General features: G+C 43.0%; 1 pseudogene; it reads right to left on the bottom strand.

Annotated features, from left to right (window-relative positions):
* Positions 1–11914: 11914 nt before the first annotated feature.
* On the bottom strand, positions 11915–12074 carry LOC130292151 (U2 spliceosomal RNA; annotated as a pseudogene).
* Positions 12075–20438: the final 8364 nt, after the last annotated feature.

Below are 20438 nucleotides of genomic sequence, written 5' to 3'. Positions count from 1 at the left end.
GCCTCCAGCTGTTGCAAGACTCCTAACATGCCTGGACAGTCAATGGCTGTCCGGCAATACTGGGAGATGTTGTTTTGTAACAGCTGGAGGCTCCATTTTGGAAAAACTGACGTACAAGACGTTTTTTTTTTTTATTAGGGGGGGGCACAGCGTAAGGGTGTAGTGTATATGTAGTGTTTTACTCTTTATTTAGGGTTAGTGTAGTATAGTGTTTTTAGGGTACAGTGGGGATCAAAAGTTTGGGCACCCCAGGTAAAAATTTGTATTAATGTGCATAAAGAAGCCAAGGAAAGATGGAAAAATCTCCAAAAGGCATCAAATTACAGATTAGACATTTTTATAATATGTCAACAAAAGTTGGATTTTATTTCCATCATTTACACTTTCAAAATAACAGAAAACTAAAAAATGCAAAAGTTTGGGCAGCCTGCAGAATTTATAGCATGCACTGCCTCCTTTGCAAAGCTGAGACCTGCCAGTGTCATGGATTGTTCTCAATCATCATCTGGGAAGACCAGGTGATGTCAATCTTAAAGGTTTTAAATGCCCAGACTCATCTGACCTTGGCCCAACAATCAGCACCATGGGTTCTTCTAAGCAGTTGTCTAGAAATCTAAAACTGAAAATAGTTGACTCTCACAAAGCGGAAGAAGGCTATAAGAAGATAGCAAAATGTTTTCAGATGTCAATATCCTCTGTTCGGAATGTAATTAAGAAATGGCAGTCATCAGGAACATTGGAAGTTAAAGCAAGATCTTACATAGTTACATAGGTAGTATGGTTGAAAAAAGACATACGTCCATCAAGTCCAACCAGGGAATTGAAGTGAAGGGGATAAGGGGAAGGGATGTAGTTTTATAATTCTGCATAAGCATTAATGTTATTTTGTTCCAGGAATGTATCTAACCCTGTTTTAAAGCTGTTAATTGTTCCTGCTGTGACCAGTTCCTGAGGTAGACCGTTCCATAAATTCACAGTCCTCACGGTAAAGAAGGCGTGTCGCCCCTTTAGACTAAACCTTTTCTTCTCCAGACGGAGGGAGTGCCCCCTCGTCCTGGAAGACCACAAAAAAAATCAGACAGAAGAGCTCGCAGGATTGTGAGAAAAACTATTCAAAACCCACGTTTGACTGCACAATCCCTCCAGAAAGATCTGGCAGACACTGGAGTTGTGGTACACTATTCCACTATAAAGAGATACTTGTACAAATATGGTCTACATGGAAGAGTCATCAGAAGAAAACCTCTTCTACGTCCCCACCACAAAAATCAACGTTTGAACTTTGCAAATGAAAATATAGACAAGCCTGATGCAATTTGGAAACAAGTTATGTGGACCAATTAGGTTAAAATTGAACTTTTTGGCCGGAATGAGCAAAGGTACGTTTGGAGAAGAAGGGGAACAAAATTTAATGAAAAGAACCTCTGTCCAACTGTTAAGCATGGGGGTGGATTAATCATACTTTGGGGTTGTGTTGCAACCAGTGGCAATGGGGAACATCTCAAGAGTTGAAGGAAAAATGGAATCAATAAAATTTCAGCAAATTTTGGATGCTAACTTGATGCCATCTGTGAAAAAGCTGAAGTTAAAGAGAGGATGACTTCTACAAATGGATAATGATCCTAAACACACCTCGAAATCCACGGGGGATTACATCAAGAGGCGTAAACTGAAGGTTTTTTTCCATGGCCTTCACAATCTCCTGACTTCAACATGAATATCTATGGATAGACCTTAACCCCTTAAGGACTTAGCCCTTTTTCACCTTGACCCCTTAACCTCCCTGGCGGTATGATTCTTTCTGGAAATTTGTACCAAAAGCGGTACAATTTTTTGCACTGAATTTCACATCTCCCCCATCACATTCCCCCTCCCTTGTCACATTCCCCCTCTCCCTTGTCACATCCCCCGTCACATTCTCCCCCCTCCTTGTCACATTCTTCCCCCCTTGTCCCATCCCCCCCTTGTCACATTCCCCCCCTTATCACATTCCCCCCTTGTCACATTCCCCCCTGTCACATTCCCCCCCCCTTGTCACATTCCCCCCTTGTCACATTCCCCCCCCCCCCTTGTCACATTCTCCCCCTTCATGTTACATTCCCCTCCCCCTGTCAAATCCCCCCCTTGTCACATCCCCCCCCTTCATGTCACATTCCCCCTCCCCTGTCACATTCTCCCCCTTCATGTTACATTCCCCTCCCCTGTCACATTCTCCCCCTTCATGTTACATTCCCCTCCCCCTGTCGAATCCCCCCCCTTGTCACATCCCCCCCTTCATGTCACATTACCCCTCCCCTGTCACATTCCCCCCTCTTGTCACATTCCCCCCCCCCCCCCCTCTGTCACATTCCCCCCTTTGTCACATTCATCCCCCCCCCCCCTTGTCACCTTGTCCTGCAGCAGTATACACTAGGTTTGCCGGGCAGATTTCAAACCTAGTGTATTTGCTGCAGAACAAGCCCTTTCCCCTTCAGCCAATGTGCTTCAGCCAAATCCCTGTGATTGGCTGAAAAGTGAAAGGTCCTGTAAGATGAATAGAGCAGGGACCAGAGCGCATGGAGGGGAACGACATCTTCAGGGACCGGGACTAGGTGAGCAAAAGGTTTTTTTATTTTACTACTTTTTCCTTTTACATTTAGCTCAGTGTTTTTCTGACAGGGTACCTCCAGCTGTTGTGAAACTACTACTCCAAGCATGCCCGGACAGCCTTTGGCTGTTCGGGCATGCTGAGAGTTGTAGTTTTGCAACAGCTGGAGGCCCCCTGGTACGGAAACACTGACTTTTAGTATTTTTCTTTACCTGCTCTGGCCGGCCCCCGCAACGGGAGCCGACCAGAGCAGATAATCGCAAGTTTTCCCGGGGGCCGCATCGCTATATCGCATTGCTTTTGCGATATATCGTGCAGCCCGGCTGGGAACTCTGTAATTCTACCCCGAGCGTGACTCGGGGTTACCGATCCTGGCAGGGAAAATTAACCCCGAGTCACGCTCGGGAATACCGCTCAGGAGGTTAAGGACACATGACGTACTGGAACGTCATGTGTCCGCTCCCGATCTATAACGCGGGGCCACGGCGTGGCCCTGCGTCATAGCGGGTCGGGCCCAGCCGTTGTTAGACCGGGACCCGTGGCTAATAGCGCGCGGCATTGATCGCGGTGCCACGTGCGGTGAAATCGCGGCATCCCGAACAGCTGACAGGACAGCTGGAGGGTCCCTACCTGCCTCCTCGCTGTCCGATTGCCGAATGACTGCTCAGTGCCTGAGATCCAGGCATGAGCAGTCAAGCGACAGAATCATCGATCACTGGTTTCCTATGAGAAACCAGTGATCAATGTAACAGATCAGTGTGTGCAGTGTTCTAGGTCCCTATGGGAGCTGTAACACTGCAAAAAAAAAGTGAATAAAGATCATTTAACCCCTTCCCTATTAAAAGTTTGAATCACCCCATGAAAAAATAGAATTTTCCCATAAAAAAAATACAGTGTAAATAAAAATAAACATATATGGTATCGCTGCGTGCGGAAATGTCCAAATTATAAAAATATATCATTAATTAAACCGCACGTTCAATGGCGTACGCGCAAAAAAATTCCAAAGTCCAAAATAGTGCATTTTTGTTCACTTTTTATATCATGAAAAAATGAATAAAAAGCGATCAATAAGTCCTATCAATGCAAAAATGGTACTGTTAGAAACTTCAGATCACGGCGCAAAAAATTAGCCCCATATGCGGAAAAATAAAAAAGTTATACGGGTCAGAAGATGACAATTTTAAACGTATTAATTTTCCTGCATGAAGTTATGATTTTTTCCAGAAGTACGACAAAATCAAACCTATATAAGTAGGGTATCATTTTAATCCTATGAACCTACAGAATAAAGATAAGGTGTCATTTTTACCGAAAAATGTACTACGTAGAAACGGAAGCTCCCAAAATTTACAAAACAGCATTTTTTTTTTCAATTTTGTCTCACAATGATTTTTTTTCCGTTTCACTGTAGATTTTTGGGCAAAATGACTGACGTCATTACAAAGTAGAATTGGTGGCACAAAAAATAAACAATCATATGGATTTTTAGGTGCAAAAATTGAAAGAGTTATGATTTTTTAAAGGCAAGGAGCAAAAAACGAAAATGCAAAAACGGAAAACCCCCCGGCCCTTAAGGGGTTAAGGACTCGGCCATTTTTTGCAATTCTGACCACTGTCACTTTAAACATTAATAACTCTGGGATGCTTTTAGTTATCATTCTGATTCCGAGACTGTTTTTTCGTGACATATTTTACTTTAACATAGTGATAATTTTTGTGGTAACTTGCATCCTTTCTTGGTGAAAAATCTCAAAATTTTATGCAAAAATAGAAAATTTAGCATTTTTCTAACTTTGAAGTAAGGAAAATGGATATTCAAAATAAAAAAAAAGTTGGTTCACATATACAATATGTCTACTTTATGTTTTGCATCATAAAATTTATGAGTTTTTACTTTTGGAAGACACCAGAGAGCTTCAAAGTTCAGCAGCATTTTTCACAACATTTTTCAAACTCACTATTTTTCAGTGACCAGTTCAGTTTTGAAGTGGATTTGAAGGGTCTTCATATTAGAAATACCCCACAAATTACCCCATTATAAAAATTGCACCTCCCAAAGTATTCAAAATGACATTCAGACAGCGTTTTAACCCATTAGGTGTTTCACAGGAATAGCAGCAAAGTAAAGGAGAAAATTCACAATCTTCATTTTTTATACTCGCATGTTCTTGTAGACCCAATTTTTTTATAAAAAAATTTTTTTTTATAAAAAGGAGAACATTTTTACTTGTATTTGAAACCCAATTTTTCTCGAGTAAGCACATACCTCATATGTCTATGTAAAGTGTTCGGCGGGCGCAGTACAGGACTCAGAAGGGAAGGAGCGACAAATGTTTTTTGGGGGGCATGTCACCTTTAGGAAGCCCCTATGGTGCCAGAACAGCAAAAAAAAAAACACATGGCATACCATTTTGGAAACTAGACCCCCTCAGGGAACATAGCAAGGGGTAAAATGATCCTTAATACCCCACAGGTGATTCACGACTTTTGCATATGTAAAAAAAGATTTTTTTTTCCTAAAATGCTTGGTTTCCCAAAAGTTTAAAATTTTTATAAAGGGTAATAACAGAAAATACCCCCCAAAATTTGAAGCCCAATTTCTCCCGATTCAGAAAACACCCCCTATGGGAGTGAAAAGTGCTCTGCTGGCGCACTACAGGTCTCAGAAGAGAAGGAGTCACATTTGGCTTTTTGAAAGCAAATTTTGCTCTGGGGGCATGCCGCATTTAGGAAGCCCCTATGGTGCCAGAACAGCAAAAAAAAAAAAAAACACATGGCATACCATTTTGGAAACTAGACCCCTCGGGGAATGTAACAAGGGGTAAGTGAACTTTTATACCCCACAGGTGTTTTCATGACTTTTGCATATGTAAAAAATTATTTTTTTTACCTAAAATGCTTGTTTTCCCAAAAATTTAACATTTTTAAAAAGGGTAAAAGCAGAAAATACCACCCAAAATTTGTAACACAATTTCTCCCGAGTACTGCGATACCCCATATGTGACCCTAAACTGTTGCCTTGAAATACGACAGGGCTCCAAAGTGAGAGCGCCATGCGCATTTGAGGCCTAAATTAGGGATTGCATAGGAGTGGACATAGGGGTATTCTACGCCAGTGATTCTCAAACAGGGTGCCTCCAGCTGTTGTAAAACTCTCAGCATGCCTGGACAGTCAGTGGCCGTCTGGTAATACTGGGAGTAGTTGTTTTGCAACAGCTGGAGGCTCAGTTTTGGAAACAGTGGCGTACCAGATGTTTTTCATTTTTATTGGGGAGGGAAGAGGGGCTGTGTAGGGGTACGTGTATATGTAGTGTTTACACTACACTAACACAAAATAAAATAAAAAGTAGAAGTGTTTTTTAGGGTACAGTCGCACGGGCAGGGGTTCACAGTAGTTTATCGCTGGCAGTTTGAGCTGCGGCAGAAAATTTGCCACAGCTCAAACTTGCAGCCGGATACTTACTGTAAACCTCCGCCCATGTGAGTGTACCCTGTACATTCACATGGGGGGGGGGGGGGGGACATCCAGCTGTTGCAAAACTACAACTCCAAGCATGCGCTGACAGACTGTACATGCTGAGAGTTTTAGTTTTGCAACAGCTATAGGCACAATGGTTATGTATCACTGAGTTTGTGACCTAACTCAGTGTTTCACAACCAGTTCCAAGCATGTACGGTCTATCAGTGCATGCTGGGTGTTGTAGTTTTGCAACAGCTGGAGACACACTGGTTGTGAAACTGATAGGGATGACCCTTATGTTTTTAATGACTAATATATATATATATTAATATTAAAATGCCATTGCTGCTGGAAAAATATCTGTTCCCTTACCCTTTAACCCAGATACATTAGAATGCTAAATGCAGAACATTTCATCTTATCGCTTTGCCTGTAACTAGACTAGACCCTTGAGATACAGATTATGGATACAAGACGTCTAAACATTGGACTTTGTGGAAAGATGCTGAAATCTTAAGCGAAGAGGACTTGCAAGATAATGACTTATGCTACGCCACGCTCAAATGACCAATCAGCATATAGAACGATGCATAATTTTACCTTTTACCCTCCCCTTTTCTCAGTTTGTAAAAACCAAATTTACTTCCTGTAATAAACAGAACTCCCCCGGGGTACCGAGGAGAGAACCCATACCAACCTGGCCTGGTGTGAATTTTCTTTAGTCGGAAATTAGTACAGCGGTAGTCACTCACAGATTAAGGCCGCACATTAATCCATCCCTAACATTTGGTGGCAGCGCGGGATGGCGGAACCACGCTCGAGGGAAGATACGAATCCAGTGGAGCGACACTTTGAGACGCCCGAGGCAACCCATTATTACCCAAACTTTCACCTCTTCTTTTTGTTTGTGTTATAGAGCTCTTCGCTGAGACTATCCGGCAGAATGGAGAGATCAGAGGGATCACCGCACCAGGACCAGATCGCTACGAGGTCAAGTGCTCGCTCTACATGGACGACGTGACCGTCTTCTGCGCTGACCAGCGTTCGGTGACTGCACTCGTCCAGACCTGGGAGGACTTCGGCAGAGCTTCGGGGGCAAAAGTCAACTGCGGGAAGTCGGAGGCCATGGTCTTCGGGGAATGGCACCTAGCTTCTTCCGCCCCCTTCCCCTTTACTGTTAAGCCGGACTTCATTCAAATTCTTGGAGTATGTTTCGGGAAGGAAGGAGCGGCCCTTAAGTCTTGGCAAGACCGACTAGGAAAGATGAACTCTAAGATCGGACTGTGGAGCTCCAGAAAGCTCTCGATTGAAGGCAAGGCACTTGTCCTGCGGAGTGGACAGAGTCAAGAGGACTGTGATGTACAAGGAGCCCCGCAAGGGTGGGAAGGGAATACCAGATATACCCACTCTGCTGAGAGCCTCCTTTGCATGTGTCACCGTGCAGCGGACTCTTGTTGAAAAGACTGGCTCAGCGGGCAGGTCCATGTCTCGCTTGTTTCTCATGCCCCTCTGGAGACAGCTGGGCTGGGACAAGTGGGACAGCTCCATCCCTTACAACTGGAACACTCCCTGGTTCTATGGGGATGTTGTCCGGTTTGTGAGGGAGCACCAGCTGGAAGGACTGAAACCCGACCTATGGAAGCCGAAGACAATCTGCAAGCTCATCCGAGCTAAGGACTTGACCGAGCTGGTTCCGGGACTCCCCGCAGCCACTGCAGAGACAGTTTGGACTAATGTGGCCTCAAAGCGGCTTACCAATGGACACAAGGACTTGTCGTGGATGGCCGTCAAGGGAGGACTCTCTCTCAGGTCATTCATGCATGCCCGCAACCTGTGCACAACACGGTACTGCCCCCGGTGCCCCTACGTGGAGGAAACATCTTTTCACGTGTTTTGGCAGTGCCCCTTTGCACAGGGTCTGTTGGACGCCCTGGAACATGAACTCAGAGACTCTGTACCCAGGAGCTGCCTATCGTACCATTCGGTGCTTTACGGTCTGTTCCCTGGGACCCACGATGTGGAGGCCATCCAGGGGGCCTGGCGCCTTATAAACTGTCTTAAGGACGCAGTGTGGCTTGCCAGGAACCACCTCATGATCAACAGGGAAAACATGTCCGTCCGGGACTGCCGCAGGTTCATCAAGAGCCTGCTTAGAGACTATTACATCTTGGACAGCCCGGCCGTTGATGAGGAAGAAGAGGAGTGAAGACCCCTCTCCTTCTCCCATGTCTCCCTGAAGATACAGCCCAGCAGTTTGGCCCTGTGATCCGCCCCCTCCCCAACCCCACATAGTCGCCCACACCCCTACCCCGATCACAGATTGTATTGTTTTGTTGTTCGATCTCTTGTGCTTTTTATTACAGGATTGAGCGGAGTGTTAGAGTAGCATGATGTGCGATGTATAGCTTAGGGAACCTTTGCTGTGTATTGTACTGTCATGCTTTGTGTGACTGTAATTTATTGTATGACTTGTAATGACTGAACGGACAATAAAGCTCTTTCAATCACCCATTATTACCCAAACTAGGGGAGCGATCAACCCCACTGAAAACACGGTAAGTCTGCTGATTTTTATAAATCTGTTGCCTTGCTTGTGTTTTTGGGTAGTGTCTGTGGGAAGTCTGGACGGCCTAAGTCGACCCTCTAGGATTTAACTTTTAGCGACAGAGATTTTCCCACTGTGTTGTTCTCTTGTTCTTGTAGTCGCTTGTGATTGACTGCCGCTTTACATAGGCTTAGAAGGCAAAAGCAGAGATTTTTCCTTTGCCACAAGTTTGCAGGCTTATAATAACAATTTTTTTTCTCTATAAAGATTTTCTCTGTAAATCCTTCATCTGAAAAGCAGATAATGTGTGCTGTAACAAGGTCAGATCCGTTTCATAATGTAAACAGGAGAATGAGTAAACTGTGAGAAAGATTCATTGGGATTTTTGAGCCTTTGAAAAATCCATTTTTTTTTTCTTTCCTGATAGTCCAGATTTAATTACATTTTTGATTTTATGGATTAGGCAAAGGAAGATAAGTTACATAGATTTTTGAGTTCTAGGTTTTCTAATATCTTTTTCTGGGCTGTAATTGGGCACAATAACTTTTCTGGGTGTCACACAAGGTGATAGCTTGAGATAGTATTGGCCATTAACTTTTAACATATACGAGGACGGCATTACTAATAGCTTCAGACAGTATTGGAGAAAGTGTTAGCCGCTCCAGTAGCTTTTAAATGATATTGGTAATGCACAAGAGTAGCAGCTTATAGTGGCATCATACAAACGGTGGTTGTCACGTTGACACCCTCTTTTGTTTGGTATTTTAGTATAAATTTTTGGGCCAATCCACTGAGTTTTTTTGGGTGACTGTGTGAAGGGAATGATGTATGGCTGTGTGAGAAGTGTGTCTGTGTTGTAAATTAAGTTGTTGAGTAGGATTAATTGCCTTAGTGTCCCCTTAAGAATGTTCCTTGGTAGTTTTGTTAGATGGTGGTTTGAGTGGACAAATGGCTGTGTGCATTGTGTTGAGGAAATTGGTGTTTTTGGTCCAGTGTGTGCAAGTGGTGGGAGCAGATTTTTGTATATTGCTTGATAGGATTAGAGAGAGAGAGATTCTTGTCAGAAATAGAGATTCAATGTTTTGGTGAAAAAGCAGGTGATTTGTGAAGGGAAAAGCATGTGAAAATTAAGCTAGTTGAAAGTTTGGAATATACTGATGGTTAATGGTATGTAGATACAGCAGTGTTATATACAATATTTGTATACAGTCATGTGCTGAAAAGCAAAGGGAAATGAAAAAGGTGACTGCTTCTGTGGAGGAGGATGATGCTGCTGACTCAAGGAGTCGGTTGAGCAGAGCTGGAAGTGCTTGTGTAAGTGTTATCATGGTACAGGAATGAAGGAAGTCCAATAAATTTGTTGAAGCGATGAAACAGTGTTAATCCTTTAGTCCTTTGTTCTGGAAAGTACTAAAGGTGTTAGGGGGGAAACTTGGGGGTCCCCTGTATCAATGAGGGAGATGAGTGAATGGAATGCAGATAAGGTGTTAGGTCTCTGGGAAAGTTGGGTGTATGTAGTCATGTGATGACGTTCATAAAGGGTTCTTGTGATAAAAAGTATGTTGTACATGTGTGATGTGTATTGATGAATCAGGAATGTATGGAAAATAACCAGTGAATGTTTCCACTATGAAGTTGTTTGTGTTGTAATGAATTTTGGTGTTGGAGGAGGAGGATATCCGCGTGGTATTGATTGAACCATTTAATGATATTTCATTAAATTCCTTGTCTTTACAGTTACACGGATGGATGCCATGCAAAAAAATGAAATGTATCAGAAAATGTGATTAATTGTCTGATTATATTACAGGAGTAACAAAAGAAGTTTGGGCAAGAAAAATAAAATGAGACAAAAGAAAGATGTGATCACTATTCAATTGATAAATGTTTAAAATCAGCAAATTTTTCCTTCTTCCCCCAAAAGAGCTCTACATAATTTTTTCTTTTGCATTTTTTTTGGTGTGAATGTAGGCCAGGTGTGTTATGTGGGCCCTGTGTGTTTTGTTTGTCGGTATTGTTACATGTGTCTTGTATGTCTCTTGTTGTAAAGTAGCGCAGAAATCCAGTGACATGCTGGACACTCAAAGGTTTTTGAGAAATGAGCTAGTTTTAGGGAGAGCAGAGAGCTAGACTCAAAGGGGCGGTGACTGGTGACATAGAGGTTTGGGAGGAGTAAGGTGGAGTTTACAGGGAAGTTGACAGCCTCATCTTCTGGAAAAAAAAATCACACGAAGGAAATGTTTATATATATATATATATATATATATATATATATATATATATATATATATAACTGAATATGTTTATAGGACCTGCATATAGAATGTGATATACTTTCTACGTTGCATGTATTTGAATACTAACGATTTTGAATGGATAACCTTATAATAATGATATATATATATATATATATATATATATATATATATATATATATATAGGAATATGCAAAGCAGCTCATTACACAACCTTTTCAGGTAGTGTTCCCTGGTATTAGCTTAGCTCCTGTTAAGGAATATAAAAAGCTGACCGGGAGTTATGCCAAACCAGACTACTCCCCAAAAGGGAAGTTTCGACCCATCTGCAGACAGCTGTTTCTTTTTTTTTTTTTTTTAAAGCCGAGGAACGTGCTCTCGAATCACCCAAAGTGCAAGAAAAAGTGCAAACGTGTTACACTAAAAAAACGTGCACAAAGGATGCGGTCTATCGCAAGCTCTTCTCCGATAGGAGAGAGACCCCCCAACAAACCTTACCCCTTCGCCTCCGGACCAAAAGGTACCTGCGAGGTTCCAGGTTCGATGTCCCTTTTCGCCGAAGCTACTAGGGGACCACAAATGCTCCTGGCATCCCCCTTGGCGTAAGCCAAGGTATCTGCCCGCAGAGCCGATAACGGTAGGTACCCTGCCAAAGTAGGAGTACCCGGGGTGTTTGCAGGGAGGTGCGGAACCTAATGGCCACACACACCTCCCCTAGACCGCCAGGAGGGACACCCAGAAGGGCTACCGCATCCTGACAAATCCTGTGAACACACAACACGCAAAAAGTGACACCGTGAGACAAAAAAAAGAAATAAATAAGTGAATGTGTGCAGATATACTGCCCGGACATCCGGCCCGATCTATAAAAATTTCTCTGATCCTAGCCAGAAGGCCGGGAATCAAGAGGTGAGTGCCACAAGGTGAAGAGATTATGGTGCCCGTGCTTCAACTCAGTGAGTCCATCCTCCCAGTGAGTTTCGGCACCTCGGGGTCACCACTCCCCGAGGCACAAAAGTACCTCGGCTCTAGACCCTCTCAGCCTCATGGCGAGACCCGGAGGGAACAGGTCACATCGGGGCAGCCGTCGAGCTGATTCCTCAGAACCAGCCCCGGAAAGCCCTGCTACACCTGCATCCTCCATGCAGCACCCATCCCCACCAGCATGAAAACTGATAAGAACAGATACTACACTTGATCTTAGCCAAAAGGCCGAAAAGTACAGAGCAGGGGCAAAAACCCCGAAACAGCTGTCTGCAGATGGGTCGAAACTTCCCTTTGGGGAGTAGTCTGGCTTGGCATAACTCACGGTCAGCTTTTTATATTCCTTAACAGGAGCTAAGCTGGTACCAGGGAACACTAACTGAAAAGGTTGTGTAATGAGCTGCTTTGCATATTCCCCTACCCAGAATGCCTGCGGAGTGCTAAATGGCCTAACCTGAATCTCCGTTACACCTGAAGAGGTGTCCTCTCCCTGAGGAAAGTACTGACCCCGTTTATATATATATATATATTTATATAAAATTCTCTCTCTCCTTCCTCTATTGTCAGTCTTGCTACTCTCAGATTATGATTAAAATTGTTTTGAATTTATGAGGTTAAGAATTCAAGAGCTATGTAAAAAAATCAGGGAATCCATGGTCAATGCTGAGTCATAAATGCAAGTTTGTTCCAAGTAATGTAAAGATGTAACACATCAGACAGGATATATGGTGACCACACGCGGAATGAAGTTCTACTACAATAAACCACTCAATCTGAGCAGTGGTTCAGGAAGTAGAGTTGAAGATATTCACTGATACATGTAAGATATTTGAAGGTATGACAATGAGTATGGGTACACTTTTATTACCGCCCACAAGTATGGGCCTATTGAAGGTTTTAGTTTTTTTTTTATCCTGGGGCGAACCAATCTGTAGTTGGCAATTAAAGTGTTCAAATTCGAGAGCGGCCTGAGGAAGTGGCCATCGTAAAGATAAAACCAACATGAAGGAAGCCCCAAAAGCCAAGGGAACTGAATGGTAATGGAGTCTGCAGTGCCCCTATCCCCCACAACTACGGTACAAAGTGCACAGGTGGATGGGGATTGTGGATTTTCCTAGTTAGGTCTCTTGCTGGAACCGAGAGAGACCAATGGAAGAAGAAGAGAGGTGGTACACGACAAAGACAGCATCTGAAAAGTTGGCAAGAAACTGTGCGCCAGCAGTCTTGTACCCCATGTTAACATACGTGGCCTCATACACTAAACAGAAGGAATGTGTGTAGTAATGTCTGTATATTGGGTCGCCTCAGGATTCAACAAGGCAAAAAGAGAGTTTATACAGACTTCATTATTTGCATCTGTTATGACTTAGGTAAAAATAAAGGTACCCTACCAACACACTCCAAAACATCTTGCATGTCTCAGAGAATATGAGTAGACTTTGTCTGACTGCCTAAGGTGGGCCTCTATAAATATATTCTTTGTCTGACTGTACTAAACTGTGCCGTGGACACAATGGAAATAAGTGTGTGAGGCAAAAATAGAGGTACATTGTAATATATATTTTCCCTAAATAATTTCTGATGAAGGAGCTAAATAAAAATAAATAAAAAATAAAAAAGGGGATCTTGCTTGTCACATATCTGCAGGCTTATGTAAATATTTTCCTTTTCAGCTCTCTGTGAAAGTTTATTTTCAAAATCTCATAAGCAATTTGTACCAATCCAAGGTCAAAATGTAATAACTGAATTGTAACAAAAGTAAAAATTAGAAGCTTGGGACATTACATCTGAGTGTCAGACTAGAGGTTTTGGACTGGCAGATGAGTTTCTTGGTTCAATTGTCGGGACATTTTTTCCTGCCGTGGTCATCAAAATAATTGTGGCTATAATTTGTACATATTCATTAATGGTTTACAACCAGTATTGACAATTTAATACACTGGAAGTGAAATTGCATAATTATGTTTCTTCATTTCGGGAGAGTCAGTTTCCTGGTGACTCACGGAAATGAAGGGGGGGGGGGTGGTGTTTTAAATATGTTGCATATTTTTGATTGGATCAGAATGAAGTGGGGAGGCATGAGTCTCCATTTTGATCCTGGCAGCCATGTTTAAAGATAACCCTAAAATACCAAATGATTGAAATGATAGTGCATTACATAAACATATATATTATATTTACCTTCTGTATATAAGCTTTACACTGTATCACCCATGACACGTGATTTTAACATTTAATAAGAGTTTTTTAAGATGCACTCTTGTCCTAGCTACAATGCCCTTAATAGTCAGTCATGAACAATAGTTACTTAATGTCCATGGATTATATCCTTTGTAAATAAATCATAGTTTAATAAGTGTTATATATAATTTCATGGTAATTTGCAGTAATACATTTAGGAAAGCTGCAACTGAACTCATTTTTTCCTTGTTTTGGTTTGTGTTTTCCTCACATACTGTTAAGTCACATTTTCTGTTTTGCATAATGTTTTCCTTTTTAACTACTTTATGCCAATGGTGCAAGTGTATACCCAGCAGAGTAGGGTGAACATAGAAGTCCCAGGTAAAGGACTAGTCTGATTACAAAGGGGAGCGCTTACGCAAGGGGCCGCTCATCTCAATTCAGTGAAGCATCCCATACCCGTTTTTTTATTTTCCCTACCTGAACTTGGGACTATTAGGCAGAACGCACCATAGGGAGAGATGTCATGTACGATTACAGATATCTTTTAGGGGGGAATTGATAGGGATGACCCTTATGTTTCTAATGACTAATATATATATATATATATATATATATATATATATATATATATTAATATTAAAATGCCATTGCTGCTGGAAAAATATCTGTTCCCTTACCCTTTATCCCAGATACATTATAATGCTAAATGCAGAACATTTCATCTTATCACTTTGCCTGTAACTAGACTAGATCCTTGAGATGCAGACTATGGATACAAGACGTCTAAACATTGGACTTTGTGGAAAGATGCTGAAATCTTAAGCTAAGAGGACTAATGACTTTTGCTACGCCACGCTCAAATGACCAATCAGCATATAGAACGATGCATAATTTAACCTTTTACCCTTCCCTTTTTCTCAGTTTATAAAAACCAAATTTACTTCCTGTAATAAACAGAACTCCCCCGGGGTACCGAGGAGAGAACCCATACCAACCTGGCCTGGTGTGAATTTTCTTACATCGGAAATTAGTACAGCGGTAGTCACTCACAGATTAAGGCAGCACATTAATCCATCCCTAACAAAACACCGAGTTTGGTAACAAACTCAGTGTTTTGCAACCAGTGTGCCTTCAGCTGTTGCAAAAGCTACAACCCCCAGCATGTACGGACAGCGGAAGGGCATGCTGGGACTTGTAGTTATGCAACAGCTGGAGGCATACTACTTTGGCTGGGGATGCTGGGGATTGTAGTTATGCAACAGCTGGAGGAACAGTGGTTTGCTACTTAACTCAGTGTTTCACAACCAGTGTGCCTCCAGCTGTTGCAAAACTACAACTCCCAGCATGTACGGTGCATGCTGGGAGTTGTAGTTTTGCAACAGCTGGAGGCACACTGGTTGTGAAACACTGAGTTAAGTAGCAAACCAGTGTGTCTCCAGCTGTTGCATGACTACAATCCCCAGCATCCCCAGCCAGTTTGATACTTAACTCAATGTTTCACAACCAGTGTGCCTCCAGCTGTTGCAAAACTACAACTCCCAGCATGTACGGTGCATGCTGGGAGTTGTAGTTTGGAACAGCTGGAGGCACACCGGTTGTGAAACACTGAGTTAGGTAAAAAAAAACTCAATGTTTCACAACCAGTGTGCCTTCAGCTGTTGCAAAACTACAACTCTCAGCAGTCACCGACAGCCAACGGGCCTGCTGGGAGTTGTAGTTATGCAACCAGCAGATGCACCACTACAACTCCCAGCATGCACTTTGGCTGTTTGTACAAGCTGGAAGTTGTAGTTATACAACAGCTGAAGGTACACTTTTCCATAGAAAAAATGTGCCTCGAGCTGTTGCAAAACTATAAGTCCCAGCATGCCCATAAGGGAATGCTGGAAGTTGTGGTGGTCTGCCTCCTGCTGTTGCATAACTACAGCTCCCAGCATGCCCTTTTTGCATGCTGGGAGCTGTTGCTAAGCAACAGCAGGAGGCTCTCACTCGCCTCCTACTGCTGCAAGCCGCCGCATCAGGTCAGTCCCTTGCCACCGCCGCCGCTCCTGGGGCACCGATCCCAACAGGGATGCCGGGGATCGGGGTCCCCAGCTGCCGGGGTCCACTTCCCGCACCCGCTCACATCCTCCGGAAGAGGGACGGAACGGGTTGCAGGAGTGACACCGGCAGCAGGTGCCCTGAATGGTCGGCCGGTAAACCGGCCGACGAATCAGGGCGATCGTGAGGTGGCACCAGTGCCACCTCACCCCTGCTGGCTGTGGCTGTTCGGGGCTGTCAGAGACACCGGGTCACTGGAGACCCGATTGACCCGAAATCCACCGCAGATCGCTGGGCTTAATTGTCCAGCGATCTGCGGCCATCGCCGACATGGAGGGTCATCATGACCCCCCTGGGCGATATGCCGCGATGCCTGCTGAACGATTTCAGCAGGCATCCGGCTCCGGTCCCCAACCGGCTAGCCATGGGGACCGGATTTCCCACGGGCGTATGGATACGCCCTGCGTCCTTAAGGACTCAGGATGCAGGGCGTATCCATACACTCTGCGTCCTGAAGAGGTTAAAAGAGCAGTGCATGACAGACAGCCCAGAAATCTCAAAGAACTGGAAGACTTTTGTAAGGAAGAATGGGCAAAGATACCTCAAACAAGAATTGAAAGCCTCTTGGCTGGCTACAAAAAGCGTTTACAAGCTATGATACATGCCAAAGGGGGCAGTGCATGCTATAAATTCTGCAGGGTGCCCAAACTTTTGCAGATGCCATTTTTTTGTTTTCTGTTATTTTGAAAGTGTAAATGATGGAAATAAATCTAACTTTTGTTGACATATTATAAGAATGTCTAATCTGTAATTTGATGCCTTTTGGAAATTTTCCCATCTTTCCTTGGCTTCTTTATGCACATTAATACAAATGTTTACCTAAGGTGCCCAAACTTTTGATCCTCGTGCACACCGTGCATGCTGGGAGTTGTAGTTATGCAACAGCTAGAGGCACACTGGTTGGGATTGGGAGTTGGGCGTTAGGTAACAGACTACCGCAGTGTGTCCGCACCCCTGTCCTTTGGATAGGGGATAAGATGTCTAAGCACTGGAGAACCCCTTTAAGATGGAGGGGGGGGGGGAAATTGCACAAGAGGATCAGAGGCAGGGAGGAATAATGGCACAAGAGATTTAAATGGGGGAGGGGGTGTTGATTATCCCCCCCCCCTCCATCTTAATCCCCTTGTGCTATTATTCCCCTTCCATCTTAATCCCCTTGTGCGATTATTCCCCCCCCCCCCTCCCCTCTGATCCCCTTTTGCCATATTGGATAATAATGGCACAAGGGGATTAAGATGGAGGGGGGAAAATGGCAAATGGGGATCAGAGGCTGGGAGGAATATTTGCACAAGGGGACAAAGATGGAGGGGGGAATAATGGCACAAGGGGATTAAGATGGAGGAGGGATGCATTAGTATAAAGGTAAGAACACGCCTTTTGTCCGCAGATACCCCTCACGCGCAAGTTCCGCGCAAGGGGTACCCAAGGACATACTTTCAGCCTTTGAGGGTACAGTCGCCAAAAAGGTTGAGAACAACTGTTCTTGCAGCTAAAAACCCTTTGCATGCATGAAGTGCGGCCTATAATCCATCTAGCCTAAAATGATGCCCTGAAAGCCAAATGGCGCTCCTCTCCTTCTGGGTCCTACCACGTGGCCAAGGAACCAAATATGGCCTAAGCGGGGGTATTTCCAAACACAGGCCGAGCAGCTCAATAAAATATAGGGTACATTTTTTTCAATATCAGAAGCTATGTACAAAAAATATGTCCCACAAAGGATGCATTTGTGAAAAAAAGCTAATTTTTAATTACTGACTTTGTAATAATTCCTACCAAGAGACTATGGTGTGGAAATACTCACTGTACCCCCTAGCGAATACCTTGAGGGGTCTACTTTTTAGAATGGGGTCAATTGGGGGGGGTCCTAAATTGTTAGGCTTCTAATTAATTTAAAATGTTAAGTCAAAACAAAAGAAATGCTTTCAAAATAAAGTAGACATCTGAAAGTATATGTTTCATAAACTATTTGGTCAGAAAGTATAAATATTTGCAACCTATAAGTGTTAAAATTGGGAATTTTTTTTTTATTTCATGATTTTTTTTGCATTGTAAAAAAAAAAATACAAGTGATATCGGCTTACTTGTACTATGTACATAAAGGAAGACTTGTGACAACAAAAACTATGACAGAATTATCGCGATTGGCAAAAGATTACCAAAGTTATTCTCTAATAAAGTAAGACATCCCCGATATAAAAAAAACAGGCCTGGTCTTTCAGGGGCATACAGATTTACTTGTGTTGGTCCTTAAGGGGTTAAGGACACAGCCAATTTTATTTTTGAATTTTAGTTTTTTCCTCCTTGCCTTCTAAAATCCATAACTCATTTTTCACGCTGTACACTTTATGTTAAAAATTACATGTTTTCTTTATTCTCTGGGTCAATACGATTACAATGATACCCATGGTTACATACATTTTTATTACTGTGCTGCTTTTAAAAAAATCTCCCTTTTTTTTTACAAAATCAGTACGTCTAAAATTTACCTATTTTGACCACCTCTAACTTTCTTATTTTTCTGTATTCAGGGATGTCTGAGGGCTCATTTTTTGCACCATGATCTGTAGTTTGTTTTAGTACCACGTTTGCACATGTGCCTTTTTGATAACTTTTTATAAAAACAATTTGCAGTTTGAGGTGACAAAAAAAAGCTGAAATTTTTTCCTTTTTTTTTACATTTACGCCGTTCGCCGTAAGGGATCATCAACATTATATTTTTATAGTTCGGACACTTATGCATGCAACGATACAAAATGTTTATATTTTTTTTACACCTTTGTGTATTAATATGGGGAAAAGGGGTTTATTTATAGCAATCATTAGATTGCAAATACTGTTCAGTGCTATGCATAGGGCATAGCACAGATCAATATTATCGGCGATCTTCTGCTCTGGTCTGCTGGAAGGCAGATCAGTGCAGAAAACCCCGGGAGACGGACGGAGGCAGGTGAGGGGACCTCCGTCCTCAATCTTGGCAGACCTGATCCTCGCGGCAATGCCGCGAGGACGAGCAGATCAGCCATTTTAAGTGCCACAGTGCCGCTGATGTTGTGATCTGTATTGATCACGGCATCTGAGGGATTAATGGCAGACATCAGCACGATTGCTGATGTCTGCCATTACCAGTGGGTCCGCGGCTGCTGATAGCCGCCGGGACCCGCAGCGAATGAAGCGAGCGCAGCTCCTGCGCTCGCGTCACAGCCGCACCGTAAGTGTATGGCGCTGTGCGTGAAGTGGCGCTATGCAGCGCCGTACAGTGCTTGTCCTTAAGAGGTTAAATGTACGGCGCTGTGCGCAAAGTGGCGCTATGCAGCGCTTGTCCTTAAAGGGTTAAATCTGCAGTGTCTATAGTACGTGTAAAAATACCCTAGATCAGCGGCACTTAACTAGCAGACGACAGTCTAGATCCAAACCACCGCTGCCAACTGTCCTGATCTCAAGGCGGTTCAGGAAACTGGAGAGAAGAGGCATCCATTCTCCCTGCATTTGTATCAGTGTCTTTAAAGGGGTACTCTGGTGAAAAAAACTATTATTATTATTATTATTATTTTTTTTTTTTTTTAAATCAACTGGTGCCAAAAAGTTTAACAGATTTGTTAATTATTTTCACAAGGCAATAAAGGAATGGAATGAATCGGCAACTCACCAGTCTTCTCTTCAGAAAAGGTTCCTTTATTCAAACATACTCACAGCATGAAATGCAATTAGGGAGAGGGATCGGTGCAAGGGGGGTAAAATGTAGTAGGCGACAGATTCTGTTTCACTCGTTATACGAGCTTCATCCAGCCATGTCTACCTGGAACTCTGTGCTGCTTCTTATATAGGCGAGTGGCCAATCAGAAACTATTTTGGACCGCCCATCTGGTCTGACGTACCTGGTGATGCTTCTTAGGGCATCGCCATTGGCTTTTAGTCGCCATTTTGAAAGTACGTCAGTAGAAGTTAGCAAAAAATTACATACTTGTAAAAAAATGTGTGTATAGTGATACATTTAAAAACAAGGTGCATAGTCAACTTTCTCGTTAAGGCCAAGTGGACCTGCTGCAGCAGTATGTATAATCCAGTAAGTTTCTCTTTGTAATAAATACTGGTCGATGTTAATCCCAGGTTTAGGTTTAACTCTTTCGATCCCGGCAAATTTTAAATTGTCAGTTTTTCCTCTGTGGGCCTCTATCATATGGGTAACAAGTCTGGGTGCTCCTTTGAGTGTGCGGAAAGAATACAGGTGTTCCCTAATTATTGCGCATAATTGTCTTATAGTTTTCCCAATATAATAGAACCCACAGGGACAAAAAATGACATAAACCACATATTTTGTTC

This window comes from Hyla sarda, chromosome 9 (assembly GCF_029499605.1).
Source record: "Hyla sarda isolate aHylSar1 chromosome 9, aHylSar1.hap1, whole genome shotgun sequence".
NCBI lineage: Eukaryota > Metazoa > Chordata > Amphibia > Anura > Hylidae > Hyla > Hyla sarda.
Note: the sequence above shows the minus strand (reverse complement) of the source record. Positions and strands in the feature narration are given on the sequence as shown.